The following is an 11,861-nucleotide window of genomic DNA, read 5'->3' as shown; positions in this document are numbered from 1 at the left end:
ACCATAAGGGACACTTTGAAAAATTGAGAGAAAGGAAGAAGGAAGAAAGCAGAATCGAGACTTATGTACATTTGTGGCAGAGTAAGAGTTTAAATCCAACAAGGGATTTGCTTTGGGGAATTTCCTGTCTAGCCCTTTATTACCAGGGTCTTTGTAAATTGTGCAGTGACGTTGGGCTCCCCTTTGGGCAGTTCCCGGGAAAGGCAGTTCTTACACTTTTCCTCTAGGTCTTAGAAGGATCTCATTTTCTCAATGTCTCTTTCAGGTTGGCAGAAGGCGCAAGAATGACACTTCCCTCAGATGGGACAGGCAGGCTCTGTGGCCGCGTAAACACGCTGTAACCGAGTTCTTTGCTGATTTTTACAGAGTTTCATTAGCTCCCAAGAAGAACTGAGGGTGCTGAATTGTCTAGTGCTGGCCTGCCCCACAAGAGCCTGGGGGCTCCTTTCCCCTAACCCAGAACTGGCAGCGCAGGGGGCGGAGAAGTGGGGGTGGGGAGGGGTGGGAGGGCAGTGGTTTCTGTGCACACAGCGCGATGTTACTTAGTGAGTCGCTGAATGGGGAGCGTTGCTGTCCCCAAGCCGATTGGTACTTCTTGTCAGGAAGAAACGCCGAGAGGTGGGAGTGCCTGGGGAGGGAGGCAGGCGGTCCCTACCGCAGGCGCGGGGAGCTGCCTTTCCGCCCCTCTGCCTGCTTTCCAAGCCTGGGCTCTTAGGAGTGGCTGAAGCTGCGGAGCGCTTCAGGAGCCCGTGAATGAACCCTCCTCCTCTTCCTCCTCCTCCTCCTCGCTGAGTCTCCTCCTCGGTGCTGACGGTACAGTGATATAATGATGATGGGTGTCACAACCCGCATTTGAACTTGCAGGCGAGCTGCCCCGAGCCTTTCTGGGGAAGAACTCCAGGCGGGCGGGAGCAACAGCCGCGAACATTAGGTGCTGTGGACAGGAGCTGGGACCGGGATCTGCGGCCAGCCCCGCATCCTCCTGCATCCTTCAGCACCGTCCCGCACCCTCCTCACGCTTCCCCAGGCCACCGCGCTTCCTATGTGACCCGCCCCGGCAACACCGAGCCCACTCGCTCAGCGCTGCGGTGATTTTTTCCCCCAAACTGCAATAAGCCGCCTTTCAAGGTAATCACGTTTCTTTTGTTCCCCTTAAAAAAAAAAAAAAAAAAGGAAAAAAAAAAAAAGACGAGCGAGCTTAGAAAAACGAAGTACATTGTAATTGGTAGAACACTTTAATTAAAGCAAAGAGAACTAGCTGTAAGGCGAAGTTAAGAAAATATATGCACTTTAAAAATGCAGGTAACTTTCAGAAGGACGTTTGGAGAGAGGAATACCGAGGGACCGTGGTGCTGAAAAGATGCAGACAAAAGAAGTCCGGAATCGGGTGGGGGTAGAAGGACTAACGGAATTGGGGGAAGGGAGGGAAGAGAATTGTAGCGAACCCTTAGAAAAGTCGTGGGGTCTTGAGCTGGAGAGCAGGAGGGACCGATGGCACCTTGAGCTTTTTTTTCTTTTCTTTTTCTTTTTCCTTTCTTTTTCCTTTCTTTCTTCTTCTTTTTCTTCTTCGTCTTTTTTTGTTTGTTTTTTGTTAACCTGCTCGAGGCAAAAGTTTGAATGGGGACTCCCGAGACTTGCCCACTTGCAAGTCCCCGAAGCCGCCTTGGTGCGGGCCACCTGGCTCCCGGGCCCCTGGTGTGTGGTCAGTACCTGGTGTTCCTGGAATGCTGTTCCAGGGCAGCTCCTGACAGGACGGTCCTGCGCCCCAGCAGCCCGGGACCTGGGCGGACGTGACCCCCTCTGCCCGCAGGCAGTCTGGGAAGAGGTCCGGCCAGGAGATGGGCAGGGTCCCCCGGCTGCGTCTCTTTGGGGACTTGGGGGCTGTCAAGGCCCTCCTCGGTGCCCCAGGGTTCTTTTGTCCTGCGCGCGGAGCGCGGAGGACGGCCGGGAGGGAGCAGGGTATGGGGGTGGGGTTGTTGGAGTGCCGCGGAGGTCTGGGAAGCTCCTGGGCGGGAAAAGCTTGACTTGAATCATCAGAGATGTGCAAGAATTTTATCTCACCCAGAAGAGCGAAGTGGAGCCTTCCACTGTGGTCTCAACGAACAAACCCCGTGCTCAGAGCGCTCTCCAGACAAAGGTGGCGCGGGGACCCGGATCTCGGGCCTCTAGGACCAGTCCTCTCGCCCCGAAAACAGCAGTTCTCCTTTTTCTTCCATCTCCCCACCCCCTCCCAGCTCTTGGCCCTAGTTGAGCAACTTTACAGGCTAGCGGAGCGGCCAGGGAGAGCGTGTGCCGGGAGCCCCAGGGGACGCCCTAGGCTGGAGCGTCCCACCACCCTGCAGAGGTGTGGGCGCCTCCGGACGACATCCCTAGTACGCGCGGATATGGGGGCATCAGGGTTGTCCCGGCTCGCTGTCTGTGTCACTGGGCGTGGAGCGGCCACTGTGTTAGGCAGCGGAGAACGAGGTAGAAAAATAGTGTCATAGCTTAAACTATTTGCTCTCCTATCCAGCTGCGACCCAGCAAGTCCTGCTTGTCCCCGGGAGATACAGCGGGAGGGAGGAGAAATCTACGCAACCTAGGGAGAGCTGTCCCACCGTGCACACACCCACAGACTGAAAGACAGTCTTGCTATCTATGTCCCGTTTCTCATCTTTGTCTCTCCGTCTTCTGGCTCCATCTTCTCTGCCTCCCTTCCCTTCTCCCAGCCTTTGCTCAGTCTCTTGCGCTCCTACGTCCCCTCCCCCACGGCTGACAAATGAATGGCTAGTGTGAAATCCCTGCCTCCCCGATCGACAGAAGCAGGCAAGGAGGGAGGAGCGAGAGAGGCTGGGAGCTCCCTCGGATCTGCCCCCAGTTGGCGTGCTAAGGGCTTGCAGAACCCAGATGTCTAGGAATAGGGTGTTTTGTGGCGGATGTGGGCGCCCCCTGATGGACAAGTTCAGCACAGGTGGAGGAAACCGATGCCCCCCACCAAAAAAACCAAGGAAGCCACTTGTACAACCATACATTCAATGATGAAGAACCTTTAGTCGTTAGTTTTAAATTTAAGAATATGCGACGTAAATCTAGGGGTTTGAAGGACCAGGAATGGAGACCTTGCCTTTGTGAGGTACGGAAGCGCGCTTGCTCCCAAGTCCGCGGGGATGTGCTCACTGCTCTCAGCCAAGTCTGCAGCTTGGTGGAGGACACATGGCCTGGGGCGGATCCAAGTTTTGGAGGGCTTGATGTTCAGTCTTAAGTATTACTTTCAGAAATATAGTACAGAATGCCTTACTTTTGGAAACTGTACTAAAGCCCTTCACCACTTGAACCCAATGCTAGGGGCCTGCCTCAGGATATTGCAAAGGAAAGGCCCCTAATCCAAAGTTTAAACTTAACTCAATTTCAAAACACAATCGAACGTGGAATTTGGGGGGAAGAAGTGCCCCGGGAGGAAAAAGAAGAGAAGGGATGGGAAGAAGAAGGGGACGGTGGAAGAAGTGTAAGAAAGGAACAGAGATATGGATGAAGCATGCAAACAGCCTGGAGAAGGCCGGTAGGGTACGTTTCGAGGTTTGAGGCTGAATTTCGCGTCTCCTTTTGAGATATATTTTAAGTCCCATACGCGACAACAAACGCGACTGAAGAGGCATGCCAGGATGGAAGGAAGCTAGCCGTTTAGAGGGGCTGGAGCCGCCAGCCGACCCCCACTCTCTCAGCGGGCGCGGAGGTAGGAACCGCGCCGGGCGCTCCTCGACGCGCCGGAGTTCACGAGCCGCCGCCACGTGGGCTGGGACTTCAGCTCTCGGCCCGAGACGGGTGTGACTTGGGCTCAGAGACAACTGCTGCGCGGAACCGGCTGTCCGCCCAGCCTGAGGCTGGCGGGGCGCCTCGGGTCCCCGCCTAGAGGCCAATAAGGGCGGGGCCTTGCTCTTTCCGGAGGGCGGGGGTGGGGGCGGGGGCGGGGGCGGGGCGGGGCGGGGAGAGGCGGGGCGGGGCGGGGCGGGGCTCACTGGTGTGAGCTCCGTGGTCTCGCACCCGGCGCTGAGGCCGCTGTCTGCTGCTACAGGGTACCCGACTGCTGTCCAGAAGGTGCTAAACGCTCTTATTAACAGTTCGAAAAACATTTTTCTCGCTTCTTGGGAGTGGTAGGAGGAGTTTTTGCCTTTTGACAGGGAGAAAGTAAAGATATACTCCAAACAGACTTTTTTTTTTTTTTGGCAGAAAAATGACATGAGTTTATTCTGTGCTCCATATATTGGCTTTTTAAATATGTTCAAGTCAGTTTGAAGACTATTTTTAGTCAATTACAGGACTGATGGAATTCCAATGAGCGCAAACATTAAGGGGCTGCGGGTGTAACTCAGGTCCCTGGGCATCAGGATCCTTAGCCAGGTCCCGCCCACAGTGGGAACTCAGCACATGTTTATGAAACGACTGAGCGAGTAACCCCGGGGGAATGGGGCACAGTCTAGACGCTGCCACTAACACGCTGCATTTTAAACTCTCCTGCTTCCTCGCTTTGCCTCGGAAGAACGGGACTTTAAGTCTCTCTGAGATCTCAAATTTTCATCTCTAATTGATTCACGTTCCCTTTCTTTTTGACTCCTTCTAAAAGCTGTGACCTAAATTATTTTAAGCACTGCTTGACAGCTGTGCCAAACCTATCATGCAAATATTCATGTGAAGTCCTAAAATAGGATGTTGTGAGTTTAATATAAAAATGGGAAACCATTAGTGGAAGCAACAACTAGTTTCCTGAGATAAAATCTGTTCCCTGTTTGGAGAATATGTACCTTGGAGGTAAGAGCATATCAAGCAGAAGGCCTCAGGGACTGACTTGTAGTGCTGATTCCTCAATAAAGAAAGGAATATTTCACAATTGTGTATGCCTGTCCCAACTAATACTGCAAAGGGTTCCAATGGATTCCAAAGTGATTGAGCAATGACTTCCTCCAGCAGGAAGTCCACAGTCCTTAATCTTATGGTTGGTGGGAAGAGGGATGAGATTAAGACAATCTGAGGATTTATGTCAGAACTCAAATTTTGTTTTGTTTTTCATAGTAGATAAACTAAAAGCTATTCCTAAATTGTATTTCCTCCTTTAAAAAACTGAAGTTTGAAAAGAATCTCTCTAGATTTAAATGTTTACACATGTAGGTTTCCTCTAATTCTCTGTGCTTACAAACTGGAGGGGAATGTCTCTGATATTCTAAGATACCTATATCTGCATGCTTGGAAATTCTGTTTGAAAGGACCTAAAAAGCTAACTTAAGGCTGAATATGATTAATGTTAAAAGATATAGTCTTTGTCCTCTCTTTCCTCACCTTATTATTATAAGTACTTTGTGGTTGATAATTGGTTACTAATTGAGCTTGAGAGCACAGAGATCCACCAAGGCCGTCTCCCAGTAGTCATATAACCAAGCTCTTCTTTCCTAGTGCAGTTTAAGCCTTTTTGTTGACTTCATTCATGAACAGACCTCCCTGGAAACTGTATTTAAAATGGGATATTACCCTGTGACTGAGGCCAACTTCTCAAGACACATGGTTCTTTTGAGGAGAAGAATGAGTGAATATAGTTAGACGATTATTTCACCACCCACCTAGAGAAACCAGTTAGGACTCACAAACACTCATTGTTGGGGGTGAGTTGCTGTAGTCTGAAAAAACATGCTGATTGTTGCATAGGTCTCTACTTTACCAGAAAACACAAGGCTGGTACTCCCTCTGATTGGGAATCAGAACAAAGGGAAGTAGAGATAATTACTGAATTTTTGCTAGCTTCCTCTGACAGCCTAGGTTTAGTAAACTACACATATGCACACATATACATTTATGCATTTATATTGTATTTATATGTATTCTCCAGGTTTTTTGGTTTTATTGATTGATTGATTGATTGATTGATTGATATTGACTGCTGGCTTCTTATCCCTGAATGTGTCAGGGTGGTTGTATTTCATTGGTCAGTGCAAAGTATCTTTGTTGAATGTGTTTGCCTGTTATGTTTCCTGAAACTCCTCTGGATGGATCTGTCATCTATAATAGGGCATAAATGCAGATCTATGTTTAAATTTACCTGATTTCTGCCACTCTCTATATATCCTACTTTCTTCTTCTAAGAATTTTAAGGGGTGTTTATGTTTATAAAAATGAGATTACATAGCTTATTATAAACACATACATAATATGTAAGCTATAATCTTTTTATTTTTAAATTACTGAGTTGCTATCACCTGTGGTGTGGTAGAATGATCACTTGACTTGGAATCACAAAGCTTGATATCAAAATCTATTAAATGGATATATAGTTATACACATCAAAAGGGTGACTATCTCTGGGAAACTTTGGCAAATGAAAAACTATACAAATAAGTGGTGTTAATATATTACATCTATGGGACTCATACTGATAGATTCTATAATCTTAATAAAAACACCATTACCCAAATGACATATTTCCTACTAAATCCATAAAGTGGGTTAGATAGGAGCATTTTGCTTTAAAAATTGTCTAGTTTCACTGAACAGGAGACAGAGTCCAGAAATATACTAAAATGGACATGGAAATTCAGTGGATAAGAAAGATTATTCAACAAATGGTTTGGAAACAACTGATTGGTCCATTCAGAGTAAGAGTCAACCTCTACCTCATTTCTTATCCTCAAATAAAGTTAAGACAGAGCACGTATGAAATGTAGAGAATGACATTTAAAAAATAACTAGAGGTGGGGTGCCTGGGTGGCTCAGTGGGTTAAGTGTCGGACTTGAGCTCAGGTCATGATCTCATAGTTTGTGGTTTCAACTGCCCACCCCGCCCCCCTGCCCCGCCCCATGGGTCAGGTCAGGCTCTGTGCTGACAGCTCAGAGCCTGGAGTCTGCTTCGGATTCTGTGACTCCCTCTCTCTCTGCCCCTCCCCCGCTGACCCTCTGTCTCTCTCTGTCTCTCAAAAAATAAATAAATGTTAAAAACAAATAAATAAAAAATAACGAGGAAATTATAGGGTTTTTAAAATAATAAAATAGAAATAGAGAAACCTGTTTTAAGCAAAAGTAAAGATCCAGGGGCACCTAGGTGGTTCAGTCAGTTAAGCGTCCAACTCTCAGTTTCAGCTCAGGTCATGATCTCATGGTTTCATGAGTTCAAGCCCCACGTCGGGCTCTGTGCTGACAGTGCGTAGCCTGCTTGAGATTCTCTCTCTCTCTCTCTCTCTCTGCCCCTCCCCCCGCTCACACTGTGTTTGTGTCTCTCAAAATAATAAAGAAAGCTTAAAAAATTTTAAAAAAAGGAAAAGATCCAGAAGCCATACTAGAACAGACTGGTAAGTATGAGTAAATAACAAATTATTTACACAAAAACAAATAACACATTTGGAAAACATAAGCAACATAAGATAGACAAAGAGCTAATAACTCTTTGGATATAACAAGAACTTTTACAAATCAGTGAAAGACCACAGTCTATCTAAAAACTGTCACATGTGGGGGCGCCTGGGTGGCGCAGTCGGTTAAGCGTCCGACTTCAGCCAGGTCACGATCTCGCGGTCCGTGAGTTCGAGCCCTGCGTCGGGCTCTGGGCTGATGGCTCAGAGCCTGGAGCCTGTTTCCGATTCTGTGTCTCCCTCTCTCTCTGCTCCTCCCCCGTTCATGCTCTGTCTCTCTCTGTCCCAAAAATAAATAAACGTTGAAAAAAAAATTTAAAAAAAAAATAATAAAAATAAAAACTGTCACATGTGATATGTAGGCAGTTGGCAGAAGAAGAAATGTGTTTTTAGTCATATGAGAAATTGCTCATCCTCATCCATAATTAAAGAAATAGTAATTAAAAAATGATATGCTGCATTATTTTTTCAACCACAGCAGTAAAGATTTAAAAAGTTTGATAAAAATTTGTTTTGGCCAGGTTGTAGGGAAATTGGATCTCTCACATACTACTGTGGCAATATGAATAGGTCCATCTTCTTTACAAAATAATTTGGTAATAGCTATCAGAAAAATTTAAAACTGCATATACTCTTTGACCCAGCAATTTTTATTCTAGATATTGTCATATAGATATTGGTACAAATGTCACCCAAGATGAATGGACAAGGACAACCTTTGCAGCATTGTTTAATACAAAAATTTGGAAACACTGTAAAGGCTCCTCATAAGGCTCATCATCTATGTGCTTTGGTGAAAATAGAGCATGGGAAAGGGAACAGAGAGTGCAGTGTTTTAGAGTAATGAGGAAGGAGTTAGGCAGAGAAAAGAGCACCACTAAGGGGCAATGACATGAAAAAGCTTAGTTAAGTCCAGCTTCAGGAATCCAATTGGAGGTTAATGATAAATTCACATGGGGCTATTGCTCCTCTGAAGTAAGTTCAGAGTTAAATAAGATTTCTTATTTAACCATGAGATTTTTCTCTGCATTACAGTGATTCCTCCTGTGAGAAATCACCCAGGAGCAATATGATAGGTAGTACTCATTATATCCACCTTGTGGTTGAGATGTCCTGGACAATTGGTTGTCTAGGTTTACTAATTTGAAGACTAGAAGGCAAGAAGTCTGTGTCCCTAAGTCACCCTTTGCTCACCAGATCTTCCACAAGATTAAGGGAGAATATTAAACATCTTGGCTATCTTTCTTCAAGGCAGCCCATCCTGGGCATGGCTCTTACCCTGTCTGCAAGACATGTCTCATGGTAGGAGTCCTATTGACCTTGTCTCTTGTGTTCTCCCAGGCAATTAAACAGCCTCAGTCAGCTGTGCCTTGATTGTTCAGTGACTTTCTCCTCTTCTCATTGACTACAGTGGAGTGAAGGCTAAATATAGACATCGGCTTTCATATCTCTCAGGTCTTTCTTTGCAGATAGACTTGTTATCACTAGCAGATTATGCTTACAAGACAGACACCGAAGAGCAAAAGAATAGAAGTGGGTGTTGGAAAAGTGCTAAAAAAAAAAAAAAGTCTTAAAAGTTTTTCTTATTTAGCAACATCAAATGCAGAAGGTAAACAGTGTGCCTTAACAACTGTGAACATGGACATAGCCTTAAGAAAATTAGAGAAATGGAATGAATGCCCATAGAGTCCCAGGAAGAGGCCACAGAAATATAGTTCTAAGGCAATTAAGGTCAGTAAAAGCACTCTGAGATATTTACTAAAGAGATAAATGGCCATTCTTTAAATCAAGTGTTGCAAGCTCAGGTGCTTACAGGGAACAGGCATGGAGTAGAAATGCATGAGAAACCAAGTGGGGCCAGTGATAACCTTGAGTTCATGAAGCCAAGGTGAGAGGCTGCTCCTTGCCTAGTGCTGATTATTGGCCAGCAAGAATATGCACCTAGAATTGTTTGATCTGATTTTTCAAGAGAGATCTGAGACTTATTGTGAAAACTCCAATTTTTAAATGCTGGGAATTTATTGAAACCTATTTATACAAATATATTTCTAACATGGCTGATTTCTCCCTTGTGTTTTTAATGCACTGGCTTCCTTCCCTAGATTTGTCTTGGGGCAATTTTAAGGCAAGCAATGAGTACATTTGTTCTGTAGATGAAAGACCATTTTCCTCCCTCCCATAAAAAAGGGCACTTTTATAAGGGTGAAGGATGGCACAAAACGTTAGACTTGGAGTATCGGTCTTAGAAAATTAGGATGCAAAAGACCCATCCCTGGGTCAAGGTCACGCCTTGTCTGATTTTGTTAGGAGATCTGACACTCCAAATATTGACAAACATCAGATATTATTGTGTCATGGTACACATTCAACTGGACTGGTTTAAATACATTTCAGGTGTTAATTACCCGACATGCCCACATTCTTAAGAGATTGTTGGCACTTCTCTTCAAAGTGTGTTTCAGAACTGGTAAATAGAGGCATTGGTCATGCATTTGGCCCATAAACCTTTCTCAAGCATCTACTCTGAACCTGGCACTGTGGAATATTGTGGTAATTAGCAAGCTGAACGTGATATTAGGTCTGTTCTACAGAGACAGCTGTTCTACAGAGGAGATAAAACATGTTAGTTTACAAGTAATAACTTAAAGCATATAGCAATAAGTTATATGGCAATTTATTGTAAGCATAAAGTTATACACTGCTTCTATAATGGTAACCTAGATTATAATTTTCATATCCAACAGGTTCAAATACTTTTCTTTTTACTATTAGTGATAGGAACACAGAAAGAGAACATCTATAGAAAACCTGAATTAATAATTTTAAAAAGAAATATTGAGTACTGAATACACTGTATCACTGACCTATATTTCGTATGCATTATTTTATCAATCCTCACGTTCACTCCAACAGTTAAGTACTACTTTTCATAATTAAGAAGTTACTGAAAATAAGAGAGCTAGTCACTTATCCCAAATCACAGAGTATTAGTAGAGGATTCAGAACTTGAATTCAGGGTTGTTTGAAAATGGAGACCGGACTTTTAACATTATGATTATAAAATAAAAGTTTCCTGAAAAAATAAATAATTTCCTGAATAAATAATTTCCTACCATCATGAAAGAAAAAACTGTTCTCAATTTTTTTCTTTCATGATGATAGGAAATTATTTATTTTTATAAAAATGTTTCTTAAATTCAGTTAATACTTATGGAATTCATTTTCTTTAATAGATTTTTTAAAAGTTTATTTATTTTTGAGACAGAGAGAGACAGAGCGTGAATGGGGGAGGGTCAGAGAGAGAGGGAGACACAGAATCGGAAGCAGGCTCCAGGCTCTGAGCTGTCAGCACAGAGCCCGATGCGGGGCTCGAACTCATGGACCGCGAGATCATGACCTGAGCTGAAGTCGGACACTTAACTGACTGAGCCACCCAGACGCCCCATAATAGATTTTAATAATACAACCTAAAATTTCACTTTTGCAGCTTTAAACTATAGAGTATGTGGAAGTGATCTTTTTATTTTTTTCTGAAATACTGTAATAGCATTGAAACACAAGTGAATACTTTCTGCTTGCTATGGTAGCTTATAAGAACTATGGAAATGTAGAAACTAAATTTTGCAGTTAGTGTTTAATAGTGTCTACTACATATTCCATTAATTATATGATAAATAATAAACTTAATTATCAAGATTAATCATCTGTAGCAAGGATTATCAACTGTATGCTTTTCATTGTGAGTTGTCAAATAGCCTATATAGATGGGAAAAAAATATATATATATATATATAATTATTAGGTTTAAAAGATGCTCTTTAGGATTTTGTTGTAGAGAGGTTCCAATGCTTATTTCACAATATATAAAATAAAACAATTAAAGGGAAACGAATAGCAAGGAAAAAGGAGTAGCTGTCATAATTATGAAATTAAACTTGAACTCAAATTGGACTTGGATTTTACAGCATTTACGTCTTTTCAGTCTAGGTTTCCTAACTCATATTGAATTTATATATGTTCTAAGGAGGATATTAGGAAGTTATTTAGGACATTATTTCAAATGTGTTATGATGCCTTCAGCTACAAGTAACAAAAATCTCCGATTTTATTGGGTTTATGTAATAAAGGAATTTATTTTGTTTAAAAAGAAGTTCAAAGAGACAGCTTACTCTAGCCTAATGTTTGAGGGCTTAAGACCTAGCTGTCCTGAGTCTTTCTCAGCTTTGTCGCCAGAGGCTATCTTAGACACTCATGGACACAAGAAGGCTACACCAGTTTGAGAAGAAGTAACCTATTGTGACAGTAGTCCCTGAAGAAAAGCAACCACCTCTTTCTTTTTTTCCTGTTCTTAAGGTGAATACACCTTTCCCAGGAGCATCCCGTCTATCCTGCTGAGATCCCCTCACATCTCATTAGTTAAAAACTGTATCATGTACTCATTCCAAAACCAATCGTTGGCAAAATGAATGGGAGCAGTGTGACTGACTTAGGATA

General features: G+C 43.7%; 1 protein-coding gene across 2 annotated transcripts in view; it reads left to right on the top strand.

Annotated features, from left to right (window-relative positions):
- Positions 1-610: 610 nt before the first annotated feature.
- Positions 611-11,861, top strand: part of VCAN (versican) — a 111,479-nt gene continuing 100,228 nt past the window's right edge. Inside the window, exon 1 of one of the 2 annotated variants that reach the window (XM_040449341.1) lies at positions 611-1,128. The gene's annotated coding sequence lies outside the window, so the exon portion shown is untranslated. The remainder of the gene's footprint in view (positions 1,129-11,861) is intronic. The other variant, XM_040449348.1, reaches the window with a different exon arrangement.

The sequence above is a fragment of the Herpailurus yagouaroundi genome, unplaced genomic scaffold, assembly GCF_014898765.1.
Source record: "Herpailurus yagouaroundi ecotype Mexico unplaced genomic scaffold, PumYag 29, whole genome shotgun sequence".
In the NCBI taxonomy this organism is placed as follows: domain Eukaryota; kingdom Metazoa; phylum Chordata; class Mammalia; order Carnivora; family Felidae; genus Herpailurus; species Herpailurus yagouaroundi.
Note: the sequence above shows the minus strand (reverse complement) of the source record. Positions and strands in the feature narration are given on the sequence as shown.